At 42.3% G+C, this 22,615-nt stretch overlaps 1 protein-coding gene across 1 annotated transcript in view; it reads right to left on the reverse strand.

Annotated features, from left to right (window-relative positions):
- chd7 (chromodomain helicase DNA binding protein 7) overlaps nt 1-21,383 on the reverse strand; it is a 71,901-nt gene extending 50,518 nt beyond the window's left edge. The window contains exon 1 of the mRNA XM_068571663.1: nt 20,896-21,383. The gene's annotated coding sequence lies outside the window, so the exon portion shown is untranslated. The remainder of the gene's footprint in view (nt 1-20,895) is intronic.
- Nucleotides 21,384-22,615: the final 1,232 nt, after the last annotated feature.

A 22,615-nucleotide genomic window follows, 5' to 3' on the forward strand; every position in this document is an offset into this window, starting at 1 on the left:
GGAACAAATGTTATATTCAGCCTGCAGAACCACACTGGCCACTATGGCACACAATTGATGTTTGGTTGCAGATTAAAAATAAGTTTGTGAGTCATCTGAACAGCAATATTGGATAGGAAATCACAAATATAGCTTTCCCTAAGGCACTCAACCCTCTCAACCCTTTCTAGATGTTGCATCATACAAACACATTTGTTTCAGCCTTGTTACCTGCTGGGTAGAGGTGCAGCGGATTAACTTGCATGTTTAAAAGGTTATCAGTTTCAGAGCACACACACACATACACACACACACACCAATTTTACTATACAACAAAAGATCTTCTTTCCTTTACACACACAGTCATTGAGAGTGAGTGTGTGTTAGAACAAAAAGGGGCCCAGCAGATGCAACTCTTGTTTGAACAGCAGCAGCTGCCAGCCAGCCAACAGGCCAGGGAGCTGTTTCTGTACAGCAGTAGGTCAGTAGCTTCTCGTTCAGCAAGCCATTTGGCCAGATAGCTAGCGAGTCGGTCAATCACGACAGATGTGCGTGAAGACAAGGGAGTTAAGCCTAGTTCATGGTTCTTAAGGTTAGTTCGGATTTTTTGGAGGCGCACGTCAAGCTATGGCGTCAACCTGACGCAGAACCATAAACTTGGATTTAGTCACGCGTGGCGCGCCACCTTTTTTAGCCTGTGTGTGCGTAAAAAAAATAAAAACATGCATACAGCAAACCTACTTTACCATTACTCAACATGTCACATTTGCACACGTATATAAATCGGCAACAGAGGGACTGGGTGGCCGTCACTATACCCCAGTATGCTAAGTGTGAGAGGGTAACGGTAGGTGGACGTCAGCATGCATGAATGAATGAGTATGTGTAGGTAGGCCTTATATCTGAAACCGGGACGTGAGAGGAGGGGGGGGGGGCTAACCCTACCTGTTGCTATTCTGCACCTCAAAAAGAAAAAAAAAAAAACACAGAAGCTGCTACAGCCCCCTCATTTACATCCCCCTTCAAGCTTCACTCCTCCCTCCCACTGATTTTCCCTCAGCCACTTATTGGTATATAACGTGGAATAGCACACACAAATTGATAATTGTCCTCAGAAATAAATTTGCTATGCCCCAGAATCACCCAATACTAATTTTATGTTATTGTATCTCAGTTGTAGACGAGCCCCCTAATATCTTAGTGGTTTGCTGGGGTTTCAGTATACCGCACACTAGTCCATCTGAGCCATCAGCACCTCACAGGGATATTTACTGTTTTGCAATCAAAACAAAAGTTGGCAGTCAGTGTGGCAGTATGGTTAGTGCTGGGCCGTGTCTACTACCAAACACTTTACAAAGTACACTGCAAAACAGTGTACTCCAATACAGTGCACTAACATCTGTAGTGCACTCTGTTGCTGATAAGCGCTGTATCAAATGGAACACTTACATTAACCAATTGGCGGAAGTAACGGACGCAAATCTGTTTGCGGCACCCGCGAAAGTAAAACTGACAAAAAGGAACGCACTTCTTGCCCTATTTTTGACCCTTGTTTAGCCCTTTCTCCAACCCATGTGGAAACTGCGATACCCCCACAATTGCGGCAGAGGATATAAATAAATGAAAAGCTGTCAAAAAGGCTCCTCCTCTTCCGCTACGTAGCCAAGATGGCGTCCGTTGAGTGGGAGTAGTGTCCATCGTTTTAAACTTCATTTTTTGGCCGTTTGTAGTGCGCCATCCGGGTACTTTCAGTGCACTGAATTCTGCTGGTTTTGTCAGTGTGGCGCCCCAAGCACTGAAAGTCAGTGCTCGAAGTGCGCAAGTGTTCGGTAGTAGACACGGCTCTGGTGTCCTTCACTTAAACCCGACTGCTTCCTGTCACACGGCAGATGTTTTCTTTTCAGCTTTACTCAAATGGGGAAAAATGCTGGAGCTGATTTGTCCACCAGCTTGTCATTCCTTCCGTCCTCTTTGAAGGCTGTGGCTTCACAAATCTAGCCGGCTCTCTAAAGCAATGCCAAAAACTAAAACTTGGGAGCAAAGTTGTCTCATTAATTACAACAGTAAAAAGTTGACCTGATATTCTTTCACCTTGAGCAGAGAGCGGACTGTATGCAATTTAAACTTCTTTGTCGTGTTGTCCAAAAAACACTCGTTGAAAATTCCCATTAATGCGCGACTGAACGCTAGCATCACAACCACAATGTAAATAATCCAATTTACTTCACATGCACAACAGGAAACTTCCCTGTGGAAATGAACCAATTGCTGCATCAGATTGCTAGCTTAATGCGCTACCTCAATACTACGCACTGATCGACTACAGCAACCCCACAAGGTCAAAACTCAAGCGACACATCAGCTTGAGTCATTTGGATGGAAGGATTTGTTTTTAAGGTTTACTACACTCTGTCTGCTGTTCTCTGCTACTAGCCAAGAAAGGAAACCCTGTTGTCACATTAGGGCCTTAATATACTTAACGTTTAATACAAATCAAATGCATTCAATGTTGTCAATTTTTTCCCTGTGGTATCAAATAGATATTTTAAATGGTATCAAATAGATACTGTACGGAAGATGGACACCTCAGCATGGTGACAACACAACGTTTTAAGACCACATAAGACCAAACTTTTTGATCTGCCAATGTATCACCATTACTGTTCATAGACATTTTCTAGGGTGACTATAAAGACTACCCATTTAGGGTACATTAGCATGACACAGGGCCGCCGTAAAACAGACTTCCTACAGCCCTTTGAGTCCTCTGCTGACGCCACGATGCCTGATGGGAGCGTCCACTCTTGTTGGGTGTAAATAGCAATTACCAAACCCTTTCCTCCGTCTCTCTGAACCATAAAAACAAGCCGCCTACACAAAGACAGTAAGACAGGTGCCGCTCAATTCTTTACTATATGATGGTAGGCAACAGGCGGGGCACACGTGATCTTTGTGGTACTTGGTCACAGCTGTGCGTTTAAGCAGTGACGGTGCCCCGCCTGTATGTGCATGCGTGCTATAAATAGTGTGCCACAATAATTAAGGATCAAATTTTGGCCATAGTATTGAAGTACACCATCATGTGTTGAAAGAAAAGACACCAGACCAGTCGCAAATTTTATTATTATTATGAAAACATATCCTATGGTATATAGATCTATGATCATGCTGGCTCAACATTACGTTGTTTTGTTTACATGCGTGTTTGTCTACATAGACCAAAACAAAAAAAGGGATCTGCTGAAATCTGCAGTTAGATTAAAACAAGATTTTCTAACCGCAACGTGCACAATTACAACGTCATCATGTGACGCGCGCGAAAGAGTGGCGAACGAGGCTGCATCAACTTTTCATGCGGCCCTAGCTTCACAGCCTGAAGGATATGATACCGGCGATAAAGAGGACAACGCCAATAAAAGGTATCCATTGGAAAATGGGTCAGTGTATTTACTGAACTTTGCAATAGTATATTTACGTAGTAACTGGAACTGTAAGCCAGCTAGAGCTGCTGCTCACATGGAGCTAGTGATAGCAAGCTAGCACGAAGTAGATGGCTTCAGGGTGTCTATGAGCCTGAACAGTGCATAATAAAATATTGTCACTATCCCCGTTAACTTTGACGTGAACTTAGTACGCCTAGTAGTGTTAGATCTCTGTTATGTGTTTGTAACACTAACTATTGTATTCACATTAGCGCTAGCTAACCGGAATTAGCGCACAAGCTAACGACAGTCAGGCGGCTTTAAGGTCTCTATGAGACTGAACAATGCATAATAAAATATTCTCACGACCCCCTTTAACTTTCTTTAAGTGAACTTAGTATATCTAGGAGTGTTAAATCTCTGTTATGGGTTTGTAAGACTAACTACCGTTACGTTAGCTTCTGCTAACCGGAGCTAGCAGGAGCATTTTTAGCTTGTGCATTGACTATAGATGGCTCTCTGTTAGCTTAGCAACGTTAGCACGTACCATTCGTTACATGTTGGTGTGTAATCATGACTCTCTTTCAGTGAACTTATACTAACTATTAGTGATGTATTTTACGGAGAGGATTTACAGCTGCCAGGGTCTACAGGACAACTTACAGCATTTGCAGCCATCGCCTGTCCGTCTCTGCAGATCACCAGGCCGCACGCAGGCTACAAAGCCAGCCACGGCTCACCATCCCCAACATATAATACATTTGGTTTCAGACATTTATTTACATGTGTCTACCATTTTATTAATATATTCCACTGCTTTTGTGAACCTAAGACCTTTTGGTAAAACAATTTCTCGCACCAAAACAGTTTGACCACATAAAAGGTAAAGTAAAAGGTATGTTTCCACAAGAGATATGAAGAAGTTCCAAAATAGTATATGTATTTTTCAGCTTTAGGGCCATAATATCACTTTACACGTGTGCCTTAAGACACAAAATAGAGAGAGAGCTGGGTTGATTAGTAATCAGGAAGCTAAATATATACAAATATTAAAATAATTCATATTGATTTGTTAGAGAAAAGAGAAGATAAAATAAAAAATAGTATATTAAATCACCATTGCAATATGGAGGGGGGGGGGGGGAAGAAATCTCAATTAGATTATTTTCCTAAATCGTTCAGCCCTAATTAGTATGGTGTTCTATTATATCTAGAGCAAAGCGTATTTCTGGGACAATGTTATCAATGGAAAAGTGACCATAAACAAGTCTCGCTCTCAGCGCTGTGTGCTAATGGCTGTGTTGCATGGAAGTCAAGCGGAGAGACCAATGTTTTCTCCAAAGTAAATGGTTGACTAAAGAGACAGAACTATAGCCTCATTAAGATGGAACTATTATTCATTAAATGAGTGAAGGGTTCAATCTAGACGTCAACAGACAAACCTACACGTTTAAAATCCAATACAAATCGGACGATATTATCTAAAAAGGGATGACAGTTGAACCAATAGTTCAACCTTTTCTACCTATTTGCAGCGCGGTGTCGCATCGGAATTAGCAGAGGAATACATCAAATCATGCGCTCCCAATTTCTCTACAAATTTGTAGACTAACAGCACAGTGGGTCAGAGGAAACTCTTGTGATTGTAAATCCACTTGTCATCTTATGATGTGTTGTAGCACCACCTAAAATGGTTCAGTTAAAAGTATACGACCCTGATACACTGAACGTGCAATAACAAATGGACGGTTTGTGTCATCACATTGTCGTGCCCATCTCAACATCACTTTTGACCAGAAACAGTTTGATACATGTGGAATTTAGACACTCTTTCTTTAAACTCTGGAGATTAATGTGTATATGAAAGAGTAAACAGACCTATAAAAGCTTTCACTTGGTTCCAGCTTCCTTCTGTGAAGCTTTGCATTTTGTACACATGCATACCTAGCTTTGTGGATGAAAAAACTGTTCAGGACACCACAACACTTCTCCTTCCCTTTTAAATCCCAAAAACAAGCAGTAGATTTTGATTGTCCCATTTTTCAATAAATAAAAAAAAACACTCAAATACACATTGCATCTTCTGAGAGGGAAAATTTACGAATAAAACCCACAGATTTAAAGTGTTAAGAAACCAGAAAAAAGCAGCACATTTTTAACTTTTCTGCTTTATTCAAACATCCTCTCTGTGTACAAAGTCCAACTAAAACAGACAAAACAGCGCTTCAGCTGTCGCCACTTCTAGATCACAGTAGTGTAAGCAGCAGCATTGTCGAGTTACATCACTTCCCCTGCATTTCAATCACTACAGGAAGAAAGGGGGCAGAAAAAAAACAGCGTTCGCATGTGACCGTGTGTGTGCGTGCCAGGTGAGAGTAATTGAGTGTAATTTCACATCCTTTGCAGATAGTTACTACGAAGGCAACCGATTTCCTGGCAACTGAGGCAGACACAGACCACATTAGACCTTGAGTTCTACAATACGGAACAAATATAGCTGGATGAGCACTTGCTGGTTAGTGTGTGTGTCAGCCTCAGGGCTTTTCATCAGATCAACAGCTCTAGTTAAAAGCAGCAAGGCCAGAGAATCTTTCCTCCGCTCTTGCTTGTATTTTGTCTGGCCATTACAAGCTAGCCCTCGACGAGAGGACGGCTGGTCTGCAACCGCGTCAGATCTGTCGCCTCTCCAGAGGGCGTCGCTCATCCCTCTGCTCTCCACAGACCTTTTCTTTCTGTACTGCTTCCTCTCTCCGTCTCCCTCTCCCTCCACTGCTGTCGCTGCAGAGGGAATTAGGTGAACGGTCAGTGTGCCACTTTAGATGGCAAATCTCATCAAAGGATGAGACCTTTTACATAGAACTCTGTCAAATAGAGCAGAAAAACTGCTATGCCGTGTCTCGCTGGATGTTGTGGCTCACACTTCATTTTCCTTATTGGTACCTGCAGCAGCACATCAGTATTGACAAACAAACACTGTGGGCATTTTAGTATGCACTCATAGACCCGACCGGATGTTCAAATAGCCAAATGCACGTCCATCAGTCGCTGTGATCTCGTCATATCATCAAGACGACTTCATGACCGTCGATTAGCGTTTTGGTGGACACCTCAAATGCAGCGGCACAGAATATACAGCGCGATCTTATGTACACAACTTGTTGAAGATTAATTGATTGCTTGTGCAGTCGAGATTATGGCTGCAACAACGAATTGATAGAATCGATAAAAATCGATTATTAAAAAAGTTGGCAACGAATTTCATTATCGATTTGTTGTGTCGCACGATTATTACGCCGCTCAATAAGTCGCGGAGATGTTCGCGTATTAAACAAAACAGTTGAGTGAAGCACAGCGTAGCAGACTGAAGGTCCAGGAGCTTCTGCAGCCCGCTGTACCTTCTCGTATGTCACTGTATGGTCGCGTTGCGTGTACAATAACTTAACAGCTAGGCTAACCGTTGTCGTTAGCTCGCTAGTTAGTCCTTCATTCCCCGTGTTTGAGCCGCGCTGTTGGGTTAGATAACGTCTTCGTTTTAAAATACCGCGGAGTCTTCAAGAGAAGTAACGCGTAAATATCTCCTCTGAGGTGCAGAACGCAGACCTGCGTTCAACAGTCCGATATAATGTCGCTTAATGCAGAGGAAGTGTTGCTGGGATTTGTAGTTCCATACCTAATTAACAACCTTTGTGTAGATAAAGTGCAGTACGTAAGTTATTCGTTGATACACTGAGTGATTACTTCTGGAATATCATCTCGTGTTCTCTGAGTTCTGAGTGTGTACGTCTGTGAGTGTGCATGTTTGTGAGTGTGCGTGTGTGTCTGTGCATGTGTGTGGGTGTGCATGTCTGTGAGTGTGTGTGTGTCTGCATGTGTGCGAGTGTGCATGACTGAGTGAGTGTGTGCGTCTGTGAGTGTCGAGAACAAGTTCTGACAAATCCTGTTAAGTTTTCTGATTTGTATTTCTTTTTTTTTTTTATAAATTCTTTGTTAAGATTTGTTGCATTGTGAATTTGCACTGTTTGTTCTGTTTTTGAAATAAAAGGTTGCAAATTAATGCTTTAAAATTATTATTTTTTTATCCGATTAATCGAAAAAAATAATCGACCGATTAATCGATTATTAAAACAATCGTTAGTTGCAGACCTTGTCGAGACTCGATGAGCAGGTATTTTGATAACTGATTCCCCACTAGGGCTGTTAAAATTGCTCAAAAATGACATTTGAATATTCCCCTTAAACACATTCGAATATATTCAACTTTCTGGTTGCACGTCAATAACATGACAAATTAATACAATGAGACATAACTACTTGTATGGGTAGTTTATTAAAGATAAACATATTTAACAACATATTACCGACACAAAATTAAGTAAATGAACTAATCGCCAAGACAGCAGAGAGTGATGTCTTTCTCACTCAATCACAGAACAGACATTGAACGCTCCGAGCGATCTTTGCTGTGGGAAACATGGAATTTTTCTTTGGCATGAAACGGCAAATAATCAAACTAGTGCATGAAGCTGTTGTAGCCTATCTAGTCTATTTTATTTTATTCATGCAATATACAGTCAGTAAAACTAACCCAGACTAGTAATGTTTCGGTTAACCTTAAATACACACACACACATATATATATATATATAGAGATAGATATCTCTATATAGATATATATAATATATATATCTATATATCTATAGATATATATCTATATCTATATATCTATCTATATCTATATATCTATCTATCTATAGATATATATCTATATCTATATATCTATCTATAGATATATATCTATATATCTATAGATATATATCTATATAGATCTATATCTCTATATATATCTATATATATATATATCTATATAGATATATCTATAGATATATATATAGAGATAGATATATCTATATAGATATATATTATATATATATATCTATATATCTATAGATATATCTATCTCTATATATCTATCTATCTATAGATATATATCTATATATCTATAGATCTATATCTATATAGATCTATATCTCTATATATATCTATATATATATATATCTATATAGATATATAGATATACACACACACACATATTCATATATATTAGGGCTGGGCAAAGTTGAAAAAAATTAATCGCAATTAATCGCATGATTTTTCTGCGATTAATCGCATTATGCGCCAAATTCAACAATGAAGTAAAAAACGAGTGTATTGCATGCTTTTATTTTAAAGTAATGTTATCAGAACAATGTAACAGCACTCTGGAGCAACAGCAAGTTAACATACGTATATCTATATCTATATATATATATATATATATATCTATATATATATATATATATATATATATAGATATCTATCTATATAGAGATATAGATGTATATCTATCTATAGATATCTATAGATATATATAAAAAGATTAGATATAGATATATCTATCTATATCTATATATCTATAGATATATCTATCTATATATCTATATAGATAGATCTATCTATCTATAGATATATCTATATAGATATATCTATCTATAGATATATATATCTATAGATATATCTATCTATAGATCTATATCTATCTATAGATCTATATCTATATAGATATATCTATCTATATAGATATATCTATATCTATATAGATATATCTATATCTATATAGATATAGATATATCTATAGATATAGATATATCTATATCTATATAGATATAGATATATCTATAGATATAGATATATCTATATCTATATAGATATAGATATATCTATAGATATAGATATATCTATATAGGTATAGATATATCGATATAGATATATCGATATAGATATATCGATATAGATATATCGATATAGATATAGATATATCTATAGATATAGATATATCTATAGATATAGATATATCTATAGATATAGATATATCTATAGATATAGATATATCTATAGATATATCTATATAGATATATCTATATAGATATATCTATATCTATAGATATAGATATATCTATAGATATATCTATATATATCTATAGATATAGATATATCTATAGATATCTATAGATATAGATATATCTATAGATATATCTATATATATCTATAGATATAGATATATCTATAGATATCTATAGATATATCTATAGATATAGATATATCTATAGATATAGATATATCTATAGATATATATCTATATCTATATATAGATAGATATCTATATATCTATATATAATCTATCTATAGATATCTATCTACATACACATCTATCTATAGATATCTATATACATACACACACACATAAATATTAGTGCTGTCAAACGATAAAAATATTTCATCGCGATTAATCGCATTTTAACATTCATGCCAATAAAGGGGAGCCAGGGAGGGGGGGAAGAAAGAAGTTTGTTCTTTGTTGTGGTGTCCATGTGTTTCTGTCTGAAGTCATCTGTTTGTGTCTGGCTATGACGAGGGGGCGCAGAGTTAGCATCAGCTGTGTGCTTGGCCATCGAGTGGTATTTCAGACTGGATAGCTATAATGATAGCTCAGTTCACAATGACAAATGGCTCATACCACTTCGGTCTTGTCAAGGGAACCGTCTGACAACCTTTCCAAAGTAAACTTTCCATTCATTAGCGTCTTATCATTCATTTTGCCATATTGCACTCACCATTCATTCATTTCAAACCGCAACGTTATCCTAGCTTCCAAGCCCAAATGGCATACCTATTGTTCTGCATCCGGTTAAACTACATCCAACGTTAAAAAATGAAAACGCGCCAACGACATTAATAAAATTGATGGCGTTAAAATTGGTTTGCGTTAACGCCGTTAATAACGCGCTAATATGACAGCACTAATAAATACACACACACATCGCCAGATAAAAAAGGATAAAAACTATCGCTAGTTGCAGCACAACATCACCCATCACGACTACTCCAGTGTTTCCCCTACCATTATATTTGGGTGGCGGGGCGCCCCCTGAAGAAGCCCCCGTCATTTTCTCTATAGCGCCAGATCACAATACGTCATTTTAGACTATCTTTCCTATAGAACAGGTCTACACCTTGTTCAGTTATTAAACAAACTAAAGGTTGTATTTTATTGACGGGATTTACACGACAGCTTGTCATTTCTGTCTCTACGTGGTCGTGCGTAAACACTTCTCCTCTGCGCTGCTCTCTGTATTGCGCACTGCGTTGTTCTGCCCCGATGCGCAGAGACACATGCGTGGACACAGGTGAGCGCTGAGCATCAAGCTGTGGGCAGAGAGCGAAGAAAAATATGTCGCGTGAAAAGCAAATATTCATGGTTAACAGATTACGCTGCGCATGCGCGACTTGGCGATTTTTGGCGTTGCGCTCTGTGGTCTCCGCAAAGTCGTCTTTTGTGCCGTTCCGTCTCTCAAAACCGGAAAAAGATCTCATCTCAACATGGAGAGTGAATTGAGAGCAGCCGTATCAAGCCTATAACAGCGTTTTAAAAAGATGTGTAGAGGAAAGCAGCTCGCTGCAGCCACTAATACTGATACAACCTGATGCTCAAATATCTGCAGTCTCATTCTGTTTTGTTTCGCAATTTGCTTTTAATTTTCCAAAATGAGCTATTTAGTAGTAAGTACATATTATTTATTTTTTGCACAGATAGAACTTTTTTTTTTCCTCGGCCTCTACGCAATTCGGCGCTCTCACACTTGCCAGGCATAGCGCTGAAACATTCAGACGCAACCCTGATGACAAAAACGTCAAAAACAGAATATCTTATGTTTACGTTTATGTCTCTTCGCTTTTTCGCAACCATTCGCGTCTGTGCATTGACTTTACATGTAATCTACTCGTGCGAATATTTCACAAAGTGAACGCACCATCACACTACGCAACAGAACATGCATTAGTTTTAATCAATGAAAACATAATGTCACCGACGAAATTCTTAATGATCAATTAATCGATCGTCGATTAATTATGCCCTAATTGTGGTATTGAAATTGGTATCGAGAATGTGTCATTTTACTGGTTTTAGCACCGACTACTGAATTTTTGGTATCATGACACCCCTAGTTTCAGGATGAAGGGTTCTTAAGTGCTGTAACTCCCAAACTACAAACTAAACCTGAAATACTGAAACAGGACTTTGACCTTGAAGTGGCCGCCATTTTTTATTTTCTTATGCATAAAAGGTGCGTCACTGTGGACGGCAGGCACACAGGCCCATGAGTTCCAACAACCTCATTAACAGCTCGGCAAGCTCCGCCACACCTGAAAACAGCCGTAATCACAGAGAGGCTCCATCGGGTACCACTTTAGCAGAGCTGATGAATTAACTGACAGTAGGCACACCGACTGCGCGAGTCTGTCAAACCACAATTATCGAAGCTGCCCGTTCAGCCGAGCCTGGACCACGGATTATCACTGCCACGCTGGTGCCACTTAGTGGCCTCTCTGACAGCCGGCGGTGCCACACATTCATCCGCTATAGAGAGTGACGAAGAGGGGCCTCCATTTACCACCAACACAAATAGGAACTCTGACACGTACATTGAAAGTACTGGAGAGAGAATGCAATTAATTAAAAAAGGTATGGCATATACTTGTTTTCACACCAACCAATCCCTAAAGCCGGTGATGCAATCGTTCCTTCAGTCTGACTGAAAGGTGTGTTAGTGAGTGACATCACGTGGTTTAAACTTTGGTTGGTGTGAAAAACAGCAGGGGCCCGGCGCTCTGTGACACGCCTCTCCTGTTTCCTGCTCTGCACATTGTTCAAACACTATATTTATTGTTCTCAGTGTGCATGCGACTGTCACAGTCTTGAAGCAAGTCAGAGCCACAGAAGGCCTCTTCCTCAGTGACTGTTTTAAGAAAAACCTGTTGCAAAATAATGACAATTAGCAATGTCCCTTTATCTTAGTCACAAACCTACTCCGTGCATGCGGTGTTGAGTCCAGGTTAAAAGGGAGGAAGGGAGGCGGCGAGATCAGCCGACTGCAGCTCAATGCGGTTCTGTCTGCGCTGTTGAAAGTTTGGCAGCAAAACAGTCTGTAGCCTCCAGGCTTTACTACAGGAAATCTCTGCCATGTCAACAGCGCCGGGGTTGTTTGTTTTTCTCCCACTGGAGACAGACAGGGAAGGGCACAGACAAACTGAATGCAGCCAGAGAAACGAGAACCACACCACGACAGCTCGAGGAGGCCCAAAGTCAAACAGACACCTGAGGTTGCAAGTGATCTCCCCTCTTCCTCTGGAGGACACGTGTGCTCCCACCCACCTCCCATTACCGACGGGATCTAAGCCACTATAATTTATACCTTTGTTCCCAAATGGAGGACGGCGCACTGGAGCTGGCTAGCTGTGTGTGTAATTACACTCAAGTGAGGGGATGCGGGCCCGTGTGTTTGGGGCTAGGATTTGTGGCCCGGAAGGAAGGAAGGAAGGAAGAGAGAGGAGGAGGAGGAGGAGGAAGAAGAGAGAGAGGGGGGGGAGGATCAAGGAAGAAAAAGAAGAAAGAGAAAAGCAGCGAAGCTAGAGAAAATCTGGTTATTTTACGCATGGCTGCTTCGTTAATGGACAGTGTGTGTGTGTGTGTTACGGCGGAAGGGGCGGGGGGGCAGGAAAGGGCTGTGTTTATCCAATCTGTCCCCTGCCTTTACCATGTGGTAGGAAAAACCACTGGCCGGCTACCAGTCTGATCCCAGAGGACACAAGAGGCTGAGAGACAGGCACGGGAAGGGGGGGAAAGAGAGAGAGAGAGCGAGAGAAGTAGGCCACAGGGGGTGGCCAAGGAACCTGTTCCTGAAGAGAGGGGAGAGAAACTGCATGCGCGCGTCAGTTCACTGGGCTAAAGAACCCGTTACAGGGTCTCTGAAATCGACTACTCTCGCATCTGTAAGTGTATTAAAAAGGTGAGCGATGTCAGTGTGGCACTGAGGATGTGGCACAAGGAAAATAGACTAACGGGTCCTTTATACTTGGGTTTTACGCAGAGACGCAAGCATGCAAGACCTGCAAGGGCCCTTACGTAGTTCTGTAAGCCCTCTCGCGTGCGTCGCCCAAAATTTCTGACTATCCGACAAAGCTACTCAAGCCGTTAGCAGCCTGCAAGACTGTGATTGGTATGCTAACCACTTCCTTTCTGAGTCTCGCATTTCCTGTTTCATAGCACAATACCGCCATTTTTAAAAGCCATAGCAGAAACCCGAACAATGGATACTGTTGAAGAACATTTGGCTGAAGAAGTCCGCAAATATGAGCATTTATTATTTAAACCCCTCTTTGACAGAGTATTAAGACACGCAAAGGCGGTAAATTCCTGGAGGGAGATATTGGTGAACGGTGTGCAGGTCGAGGAGTGCACAAAGCTATGGAGGAAACTCAGAGATACATTTGCGTGGCAAAAGAAAAAGCCAACTTGCTTTGACTCCAAGTTGCCATTGTTCAGTGAGTGTGTAGACAACAAGACCAGGTATATAAACAAACCGCTGACTTCCACGCCCAAAGATTAAGGGATAGTGGAATAGTCGACTCTAAACGCCACCTACTGTTCTGGCGTATGGAAAAGGCACGTAAACCATAACAAGTCTGTCGATGCAACTGTGTGGCCAGCCGCAGTTGTAGTTGCAAGAGTGTATATCGCCCTTAAATGCATCTTTACAGCACTTGTTAATTGTCTGCATCATCTGGTAGGGTCAACGAGTGAAAGCCTTCGTCACTGTTGATATAATCCAGGAGCAGTCGGGCCCCTAAACCTCACAGCCTGGCGGTCAGAATACGCCCCTGCACGGGAAGTCTTTACATATGGGCGTGAAACAGCACAGGTGCTGTTTGTTTTTTGATGCGGGAAGCTGCGTTTTTAAAAAGGCTACCTCGACGAGGATGTGTAGCGGTGGCGGCGAGGAGCGTGGTCTTTGCAGAAAGCGACGATGAGTGTCCACTAAAAATGAACCACGCCCTATAACGGTAAGAAGCGGTCTCTGTAGAAACCGACTCTCAGGACACAAACAGTTCAGAGTTCAGACACTGTTGCAGTGGGTTTCTCATCAAAGAAGTCGGTTTACGACCCTTAACTCTGTTTCACACAAGACATACGTTTGGACATACTTTGGACTGTGAGGCTGCGTTAGGGTTCGATCCACATTCAACTCGCATCACAATGCCAAGTCAGATGATGTAAACCAACTCATCGAGTGCAGACAACTGGCGATGCTGTCCGATTAGCTTCTAGCCCCCCTCTCCCTCTCCCAATTTCCCCCACCAGACTGCATGGCTCGCTGGCAGCTACTGGAGAAATCAAGCATGTGTTAAAAAAGATCACACCGCTCTGGATTTCACGTGAACGACGTTCCAATCAAACCACAGTGAGTGAGTGAGGGGAGAGAATTGTTGGTCGGCAATGCAAATAAGTTCTCACAGTCAGTCACCGTCGTAGGCTCTTTGTGGAGGATGGAGGGGGAAATCCCAGACGCAACTCTAGTCAAACCTTTTTTTTTTAAAGGGTTAGACTTTTAAAAAAAGAAAGAAAGAAAAACCCTGACATGATTCGTCACTAGCTGGGAGTCTCTCAGAGAAACCACCAGTGGTTTAGGGGGCTCGTGAGAGATTTGTCATCCCGGTGCTGAGAGAAAGATGAAGCTTTGGAAACATTTCTGAGAAAATGACGTCACAGTCAGTACTTTCCTGATTCTCGCTGTGGATTTTTTTCCCCCTTGATAATATAAATGACCCCGCCCCACATGCTCGCTCACCCACACCCACACCCACCTCTCTCTCTGATCAATCACTACTATTGACATGCCCTTTTAGACCAATGGGACAGGCAGGTCTGGGCCGAGTCCCCGGAGATTGGCCAGTCCCACACCCCACCTTGCCTGCTAACAACCAATTAACTTCCAGAGTCCTTTCTATGGAGGCTGAGGGGTAACTTCTCCCTTGGGACACATACACACACCCCTCAATACGCTCTGCAGGATCAAAAGTGCTTCCGTTGTGGGTTTGAAGCCAACTCAAGAGCTCATATACTACTTCTTTTGGTAACCTTTTTTAGCAGGATTTAAATCTGTCTGGTTCATTTAAGTGCTGGGAAGAAGGACCAGCATAAGTTACCTAATAGAAGGCATGATGGGACAAGGTTTACTGGAGAGATGCAGGCATTGTCTTCTGCATTTAGTCCTTCTGACCTTGCATCCATCTTCAGCTTCCTAACTGGATGTTGATTCCACAAGCAGGCAGCACTTAACCTTTTGTCGGCTCCATGAATCAATCGAGGAGAGAAGCGGTGGTAGGAAGTCACAAGGCGAGGTGGAAGGATGCCACGGGGAGGCTTTTCAAGGCGCCGATGGGATTCGTATGTCGTGAGATTGTTTTTATTCCTCCGGCATCAGTGAGGTTAGATGATGGTGGAGAGCTGAGGGGTGAGGCGGGGAATGAGACGTACCACACGTCGATGCCGGGCAGGTCAAGGGGGGATTAAAAAAAAAACACAGGCGGGTCAGAGACGTACTTGACAGACCGTCTCCTCCGTCACACATGCGGCCTACACACAAACACTTGAAAGCTGTATTAACGCCAGCCTCTCTTCTAGGCACAGCACTTGGTCCAGAAGGCCCTCTCCGCAGGAGGAGGATGGGGGGATGGGGGAGGCAAGTGCGGAGGAGGAGCGAGGGAGGAGGGGACAGAGAAAGAGAGAGACACACACACAGGTGAGAGGGAGGGATGAGAGAGGGAGAGAGAGATGACACTCAGTTTTGAATGTCACCACGGTGCTAAAGACCCCCGCTAACCTTTTGGCTGAAAATGAGAGAACGGGAGGGAGGGAGGAAACAGACAGGCAGGCAAAGATGGAGGGAGAGAGAGATGGAGAGGGTGAGAATGAAGAGCAGAAAGAAGAGGAAGCAGCTCACGCATGGCTGGAGAGGGACCAAGTGTGGGTGGGCAGAGGGTTGGAGGTGGAGCGATGGAGTACGAGATGAAAGAGACGGTGACAAACAGCAGCACTTTTTGTGTCTGCTAACGCGGGCTGCCATCCGCAACACATAATGATGGGAGACAAAATGGCCACCCCTGACAAACACCAGCTCTCTTTCTGGCTCAGGATACCCAACACCAAAGTGTCCAACAAGAGCACGGCCGTGCCGGGCGTCATCGACCCCACACAGGGAACAACATGTCCGCTCTGTACAGGCCTGCAAGTCAGGTAGTCAGGGTCACCTACTCTTAAATCAGAAGTACGGGAGAGAACGGAATTGGGAAAGTTAAAAATAAATAAAAATGCATTGACCTCATAGATATAATGCAAAGTAGGAACTCAGAGAACTTGAGATTTAACCAAAACTTCCTAATCGAACGAACAAGTCATGGCACATGCTGCCAGATAGAAACAGAAAGTTCACTGTGCTTTTTCTTGCCATAGTTCTGCATTTTCCCTTTAATTTTATAATAAAGACAACTATAATCCTAACACGACTGAAATCAATAACAATACATATTCAGCCGCTTGGAGCCTTCAAAAGCACCAAGTTGGCGTTTATCAACATTCGGCAACAGAATGTCTGTCATCTCAAACTCAAAACACAAACACTAAAAGTAGCATTGCACGTAGACCTCTGAAGAGCTCGACCAATCAGCTGCTAAGGGCAGAGCGGAGAGAAGGTTCATGAACACAGCCAAGTATCTTAGCCATCAGCCTATACCATGCTGTCCATACCCTCACAAGTATACAAAACATAAGACTGTGTTCAATACATACATTCAAGTCACTTTATCTCACACTGGGTAAGTGAAATAAAATATATATTTTTTAAACATACTTGAGCTGCAAAATAATCACAACACAATTTACTTCTTCCTGCAAATAGCTTTGAATTTGTCAAATTGACTTGAGCACATAAATGGACCAAGTATGTGAGTGGGTGCTGATGCTTCAAATTCGACATTTAAAGTATTGAGCTACCCTAAAATGATTTCAGTCACTCTGAAAGTAAAAATGTGTCGATATAAACTTCCTCTAAGCATTCAAGAGAGAACAAATGTCAGCCCCAATCCCATACAGAGCTTATTTTAGGATTTACGCATATTGAAAAAAAAGCAGCTGTTTTTAATTAGAGTGGTTTTAAGGAGCTGCTGTGATCTGATAATTTAACAAGCAAAAGGGTAATCTCTTTACAGATTTAAGAGAAGCGAGGGAGAAAGAGTATGACCTGGTGAATTACACTCTTCTCAAGGAAGGAATGGAGAAATCAGGAAGGGGCCGTTGGTGGATGACACGCAGCAGAGAGTCAAATGAGCTGGGATGGACAAAGACAGGAACAATGGCCATTTTCACTAACGGAGCACAACAACATCAGTGTTGTCAGCAGCCACGAGCTATGGTGCTCTCGGCATGCCAATGGGGGCACTACTGGCTTCTTGTACATGTGCGCGCACGCACACGCACGGCCCTTTCTTTTTTTAATACATTTATCTCTCTTGCTCTGAGCCATCCTGAACCAGCGTGAAAAACACAGTGTGAGCTGGTTAAAAAGGTCAATAGAAGGTGGCACATTATAAGTGAAAACATTCAGATAACCAGAGTTGATCACAGTAATGATTCATAGGTCAAAATAACAGTAAACAGCGCATTCAAAATGTGTGACGCATTGATGGACACCTGTTCATTCCAAACAAAGTGTCCTTCTTTCTTCTGAAAAAGCTGGAGCGAATGAATGAACAAGGCCATGGCATGGTTAAATCTTTATGGCCATCAGAAATGTTTGTTTGGATGCGTTGGGAGAGAATATAATGGGGGCATACATGTGGAGAGCGAGCACCAGCGCATGGATATTAGCGCTGGAAATTGAATTGCGTCATTCTGTGAAATCTCAATTAACCGGTGAATCTTAATGTTGTGTTTCGTGTGGTGTGGGTTGCCTCGCTGTGCTAAGGGGGGCAGGAGGAGTCCCTCATATCCAGCCTCCAGTTTGAGGCAACAGGGACTAAGCCGGACCAAAATCTGGAAACAACGAGCTTCTGCTGGACCAAAAAATTGACATATTTTAAGCTTTACGTTATGGAGCACACAAGGAAGGTAAAGGAGGGACCATATTTACAGTTAAATGGCCTTACAAACACACAACACATAGGCACTTCATTAAGTCAAGATGATTGCCCTACTAACTATGAAGCAACATTTTGATTATTGAGACACTTTGCTTCCTATAGTTTTGAATGTTAATGTCTAAGTTATTTTCAGAACAATTTTCTGCCATGCTCTTTAGTCTGTGATGCCGACATGTGAAGACAATCCCCTCCAAGGTCACAAAGACAACTTCTAGAAACACAACTCGCTCCACATAACAAGAATAACACAACCACCACTACAAACCATATTTAAATGCAGAATAAAATAAGTGATCCGAAATGGCACTGATCAAATCCACATTTGGGTGAAGGGGTAAACGTTGTGTCCTATCCCAGCTTAGTCGAGAGCAACAAACTATGGCAGCCTTGTGGCTGAAAGGAGGGTGGGGGCACAACTTTAACGACAAGAAAAGACAGAGAGAAACGGGAGAAAGACCAAATAGTGGTGAACATCTGTTGTGTGCAGTGTTGTGTGCGTGTGTGTGGTCGGGGCCTCTTATCTCCCACTCTGTGGCCCGCTTAACAGGACTAGCTGCCATCTTGGCTCACAGACACAAGGTGGTGGGGGGAGCAGCGCCCGACTGTGGCAAGCAGGAGGAAAAATAACGAACTAGCACGTGCATACTGAACGAAGTGTGAATAATACTACTATGTGAGAACGAATACCACAAAGAGAGTGTGTCCGTGTACATGGTTTATGGATATTACGCTCAGGGATTTTGTTTTTTTCAGAGATAGCGCAGCCAAAGTTTGCGCGAGAGCGGCAGGGTGACCATTATGCAAGTTGACCAATTACAGAACATATAATGGAGAAAGAGGGCAGGACAGCGCGAGGAACCGCACGCCATAAAAGTCGTAGTCTAAAGAAATAACGAAAATAAAACACGGCCCTCCGCGTATCCCCTAAATATGTGTTGCTGTAACTGGCGACAAGTAGCTACGTGGACACGAGCAGGTGTTTTGAGCTGCATTTTCGCCCGTCCACATAATCTAACAAGTGGAGCCGCGGGGGTGACCAAACTTCGGTCGCCGGATACAATGTCACATCACAAACACGCTCCCGTAACAAAAAGACACAACGCGGAAAACACGGAGCGTTACTTTGTCCGTCGATAACAACAAAAGTGAAGTGAAAGGCGAGGAAAGTTAATTTCCTCGCCCAAAGCTATGCTTCGAAGGATAACCGCACGAGCATGTTGGTAGCTAGCTCGGGTGGGGGGAGGGATCGGGGTGGGGGTAATAAGTGGTCTTCGTCCGGACACAATGGGGATGAGAGCTAGCAGGCTAACATAACTTCGGTGTCCTCGCGCTGGGCTAACCTCCAGCGGCTAGCACGGCTAATTAGCCTCTCAGTGGCATTTCGCACGTCGTTCCGGACCCGGGGACGCGCCGCTCGTCTCGGGTTTTTAATCAAAGTAAACCACTTCCCCTCTATTTCAAAGCTTAAAAGGAGAACGAGATCGTTCCTCGTACGCTCAAATGTGTTTTGGCAAAGAAAAACGAGGCAGAAACGTGAAAAACACGATTCTATGGAATGACCGCCTGGCCTCACTGCCCCCCACCCCCTCTCCTCCACTGCTCTGTCCCTTCCGTCCAATAAAACTATGGCTACTACGGACACTTAGCACTGTACCCTCACGACAAAAAAACGCGCAATTAAGTGGAAATACAACTCGTGATTACACTTTTGTGAAAAAGCACTTTATTAAAACTCCGGCGACGCGTTTCCTGGCCATATAAGTCAAGTATTCTCCGCTGGGAATCTCACTCGAAGCTCCGCTCATTCAGTCGGCCAGTGACTCACCTCTACGCTCGAGCCACCTCGTGTCTCCTAGAAGCTTCAACACAATTAGCTAACAGGGCTAACACTTACACTTTAATAAACTCAATATTTAATGTTACAAAAATTCAACAAGTTGTCAATGTAACGGACCCAAAAAACAGAGAGGCTCTCCGAGTCTCGCCGGGGATTTTTCTTTCCACTTTTCAACTAACTACGGGACTGTTGTGCGCGTGTGTTTTTTTTTTTAGCGATGCAGCGGGTGGCAGAGCTAAACTTGCTATTGTTAGCATGTCGGCATGGCAGCTACATAGACCTTCAATGACTTTATGCTGAAATGAGAATAAAAACAGGAGCCGGACGAAGCGGCCGTCCCGTACACGAGCTTTCCAGCGAGTTCGCGCTGAATGAAATGCCCATCGGGCTGAAACCACAACTCGCACGGCAGATTAAAGAGTGCGATTGTGTTGGAGGAAAAAAAAGTATGGAAAACTTATTACGGTGGAATATTAAGCGTTTTAATTCTAAATCAGTTGTGATAACCCCACACACTCGCAATGAATTTCCGCTCGACAACATTCAAAATATGCACTCATTCAAATGGGACATTTGTTAGCTTACCCAACAAGCTCGGTCACTTCGGGCTTTTATCAAATCAACTCCTCGTTAGTATCTCCGCTTGCGCTGAAAAAAAAATCCACCGTGGTCCTTTTTCCGTTTGAAATATAAATAAACAGAGGAAAAAAAGTTCAAGTTTCTTAATCACGAAATATTTCTCCGGCGTGTCTCGCATCTGCGACCTCGCCGACGAGTGTGCGTTGCTCTTCTCTCCTTTGTGTTAATTTCACTCAAATCGAGTTTAATCCGATCGATCCCTCGGCTGGTCGCGCTCCCGAGTCCTCCCCTCCAGACACTCGCTCACCTTCCTCGGCCAGGGGGGGCGCGCTCCCGAGAATCTCTCATATAGATAAACAGGCGGCGTGCGCGGTCACTGACCCTGCCGTGCCTATGTGACGCTCTCTGCGAGTTCTCAATGTGGGGATCGTGAAAAAAAGGAAAAATAAGGGCGTCATTTGGACTATAGCATGGCGTTACAACTGGGAGCCCAAATGGCATCGGTTTATTTTTAATTTTTGTTTAACAAACAAAACAGACACAATAAAACGGTTTGGAAGTCCAATACAAATCAAAATAAAAAAGCAAGGTTTTTCAAAATCATTCTATTTATTATTCTAATGTTTAGATAAATACATAAATGAATGAATAAATAAATGTTGATTGTGGGTTAAGGTTTAACCTTAGTAGACAGGTAGTTTTGCCAAAACAAGTTTGTATTTTTCATGTGGAGGCAGATATGGATATTCTACACTTCTGAATTGTGTATGTATGTGTGTGTGTGTGTGTGTGTGTGTGTGTGTGTGTGTGTGTGTGTGTGTGTGTGTGTGTGTGTGTGTGTGTGTGTGTGTGTCAGGGATATGGTAGTAGTGGTTTTATCGAGCGCTTCTTTAATTTTATCTGAATATCTTGAATGAAAGCATATATTGAAAATCTATACATCTTTATATCTTTATATTTCTACCAGAGAATGCATCCGGTATTGGAACTAAACCTGATGCTAAATGCTGAACTGGAGTCTCAGCCTCAGAGTCCTTGAGTGATGTTACTTGAGTCAGTGTTGGTTGGGGCTGAAGACTACAAGTTTTCAAATAATCCAGTATCCTGTACCTCATCTCTGCTTGAGGCTAGCGGCCCCAGGCTACATTTGCAGCTACTAGCATAACGAACCCTGACCTGTACAGTCACACGAATCAATTCAAGTTACATACTATGATTGCTCATATAAAGCAAAGGACAATTCACACACACAGATTTCACCTCTGCGACGCCTTTTGATTATTTTAAGAAGAATATGAATAGAATATGGAAAGTGCTGAATGAAGAGGAAGCATTTGTTTGTCTGTGGATGTTTTTATAGGAATGTGGATTTATCAGATTGATTTGAGGAGTGTCACTGGTTAGCAAGTTCCAAATTCTATTGTTAGTGTGTTCATAGTGTGTCCATGCATTGTGACTCGCACGGTTCCCTCAAAGTCTTGGTCTTATCTTAGTCTCGACACACTCTGGTTTTGGTCTTGTCCGCCTTGATACACTCTGGTCTTGGTCTCGACACACTGGTCATAACTGTCTGGCCCTGCATTGGTCTTGGTCATGACTAGTTCTCAACCCCATAAAGTCTTGGTCTGATAAACTCTCTTCTTATTTAAGATGGTCTTGACCACACCACTGCTTGAATCGTTGTTCTTCATATACCTTGGGCCAAGTCTCTGAAGGGTCACCTGAT

Source organism: Clinocottus analis, unplaced genomic scaffold (genome assembly GCF_023055335.1).
Source record: "Clinocottus analis isolate CAN_PGR_092001 unplaced genomic scaffold, fCliAna1.0.p SCAF_11, whole genome shotgun sequence".
Classification (NCBI taxonomy): domain Eukaryota; kingdom Metazoa; phylum Chordata; class Actinopteri; order Perciformes; family Cottidae; genus Clinocottus; species Clinocottus analis.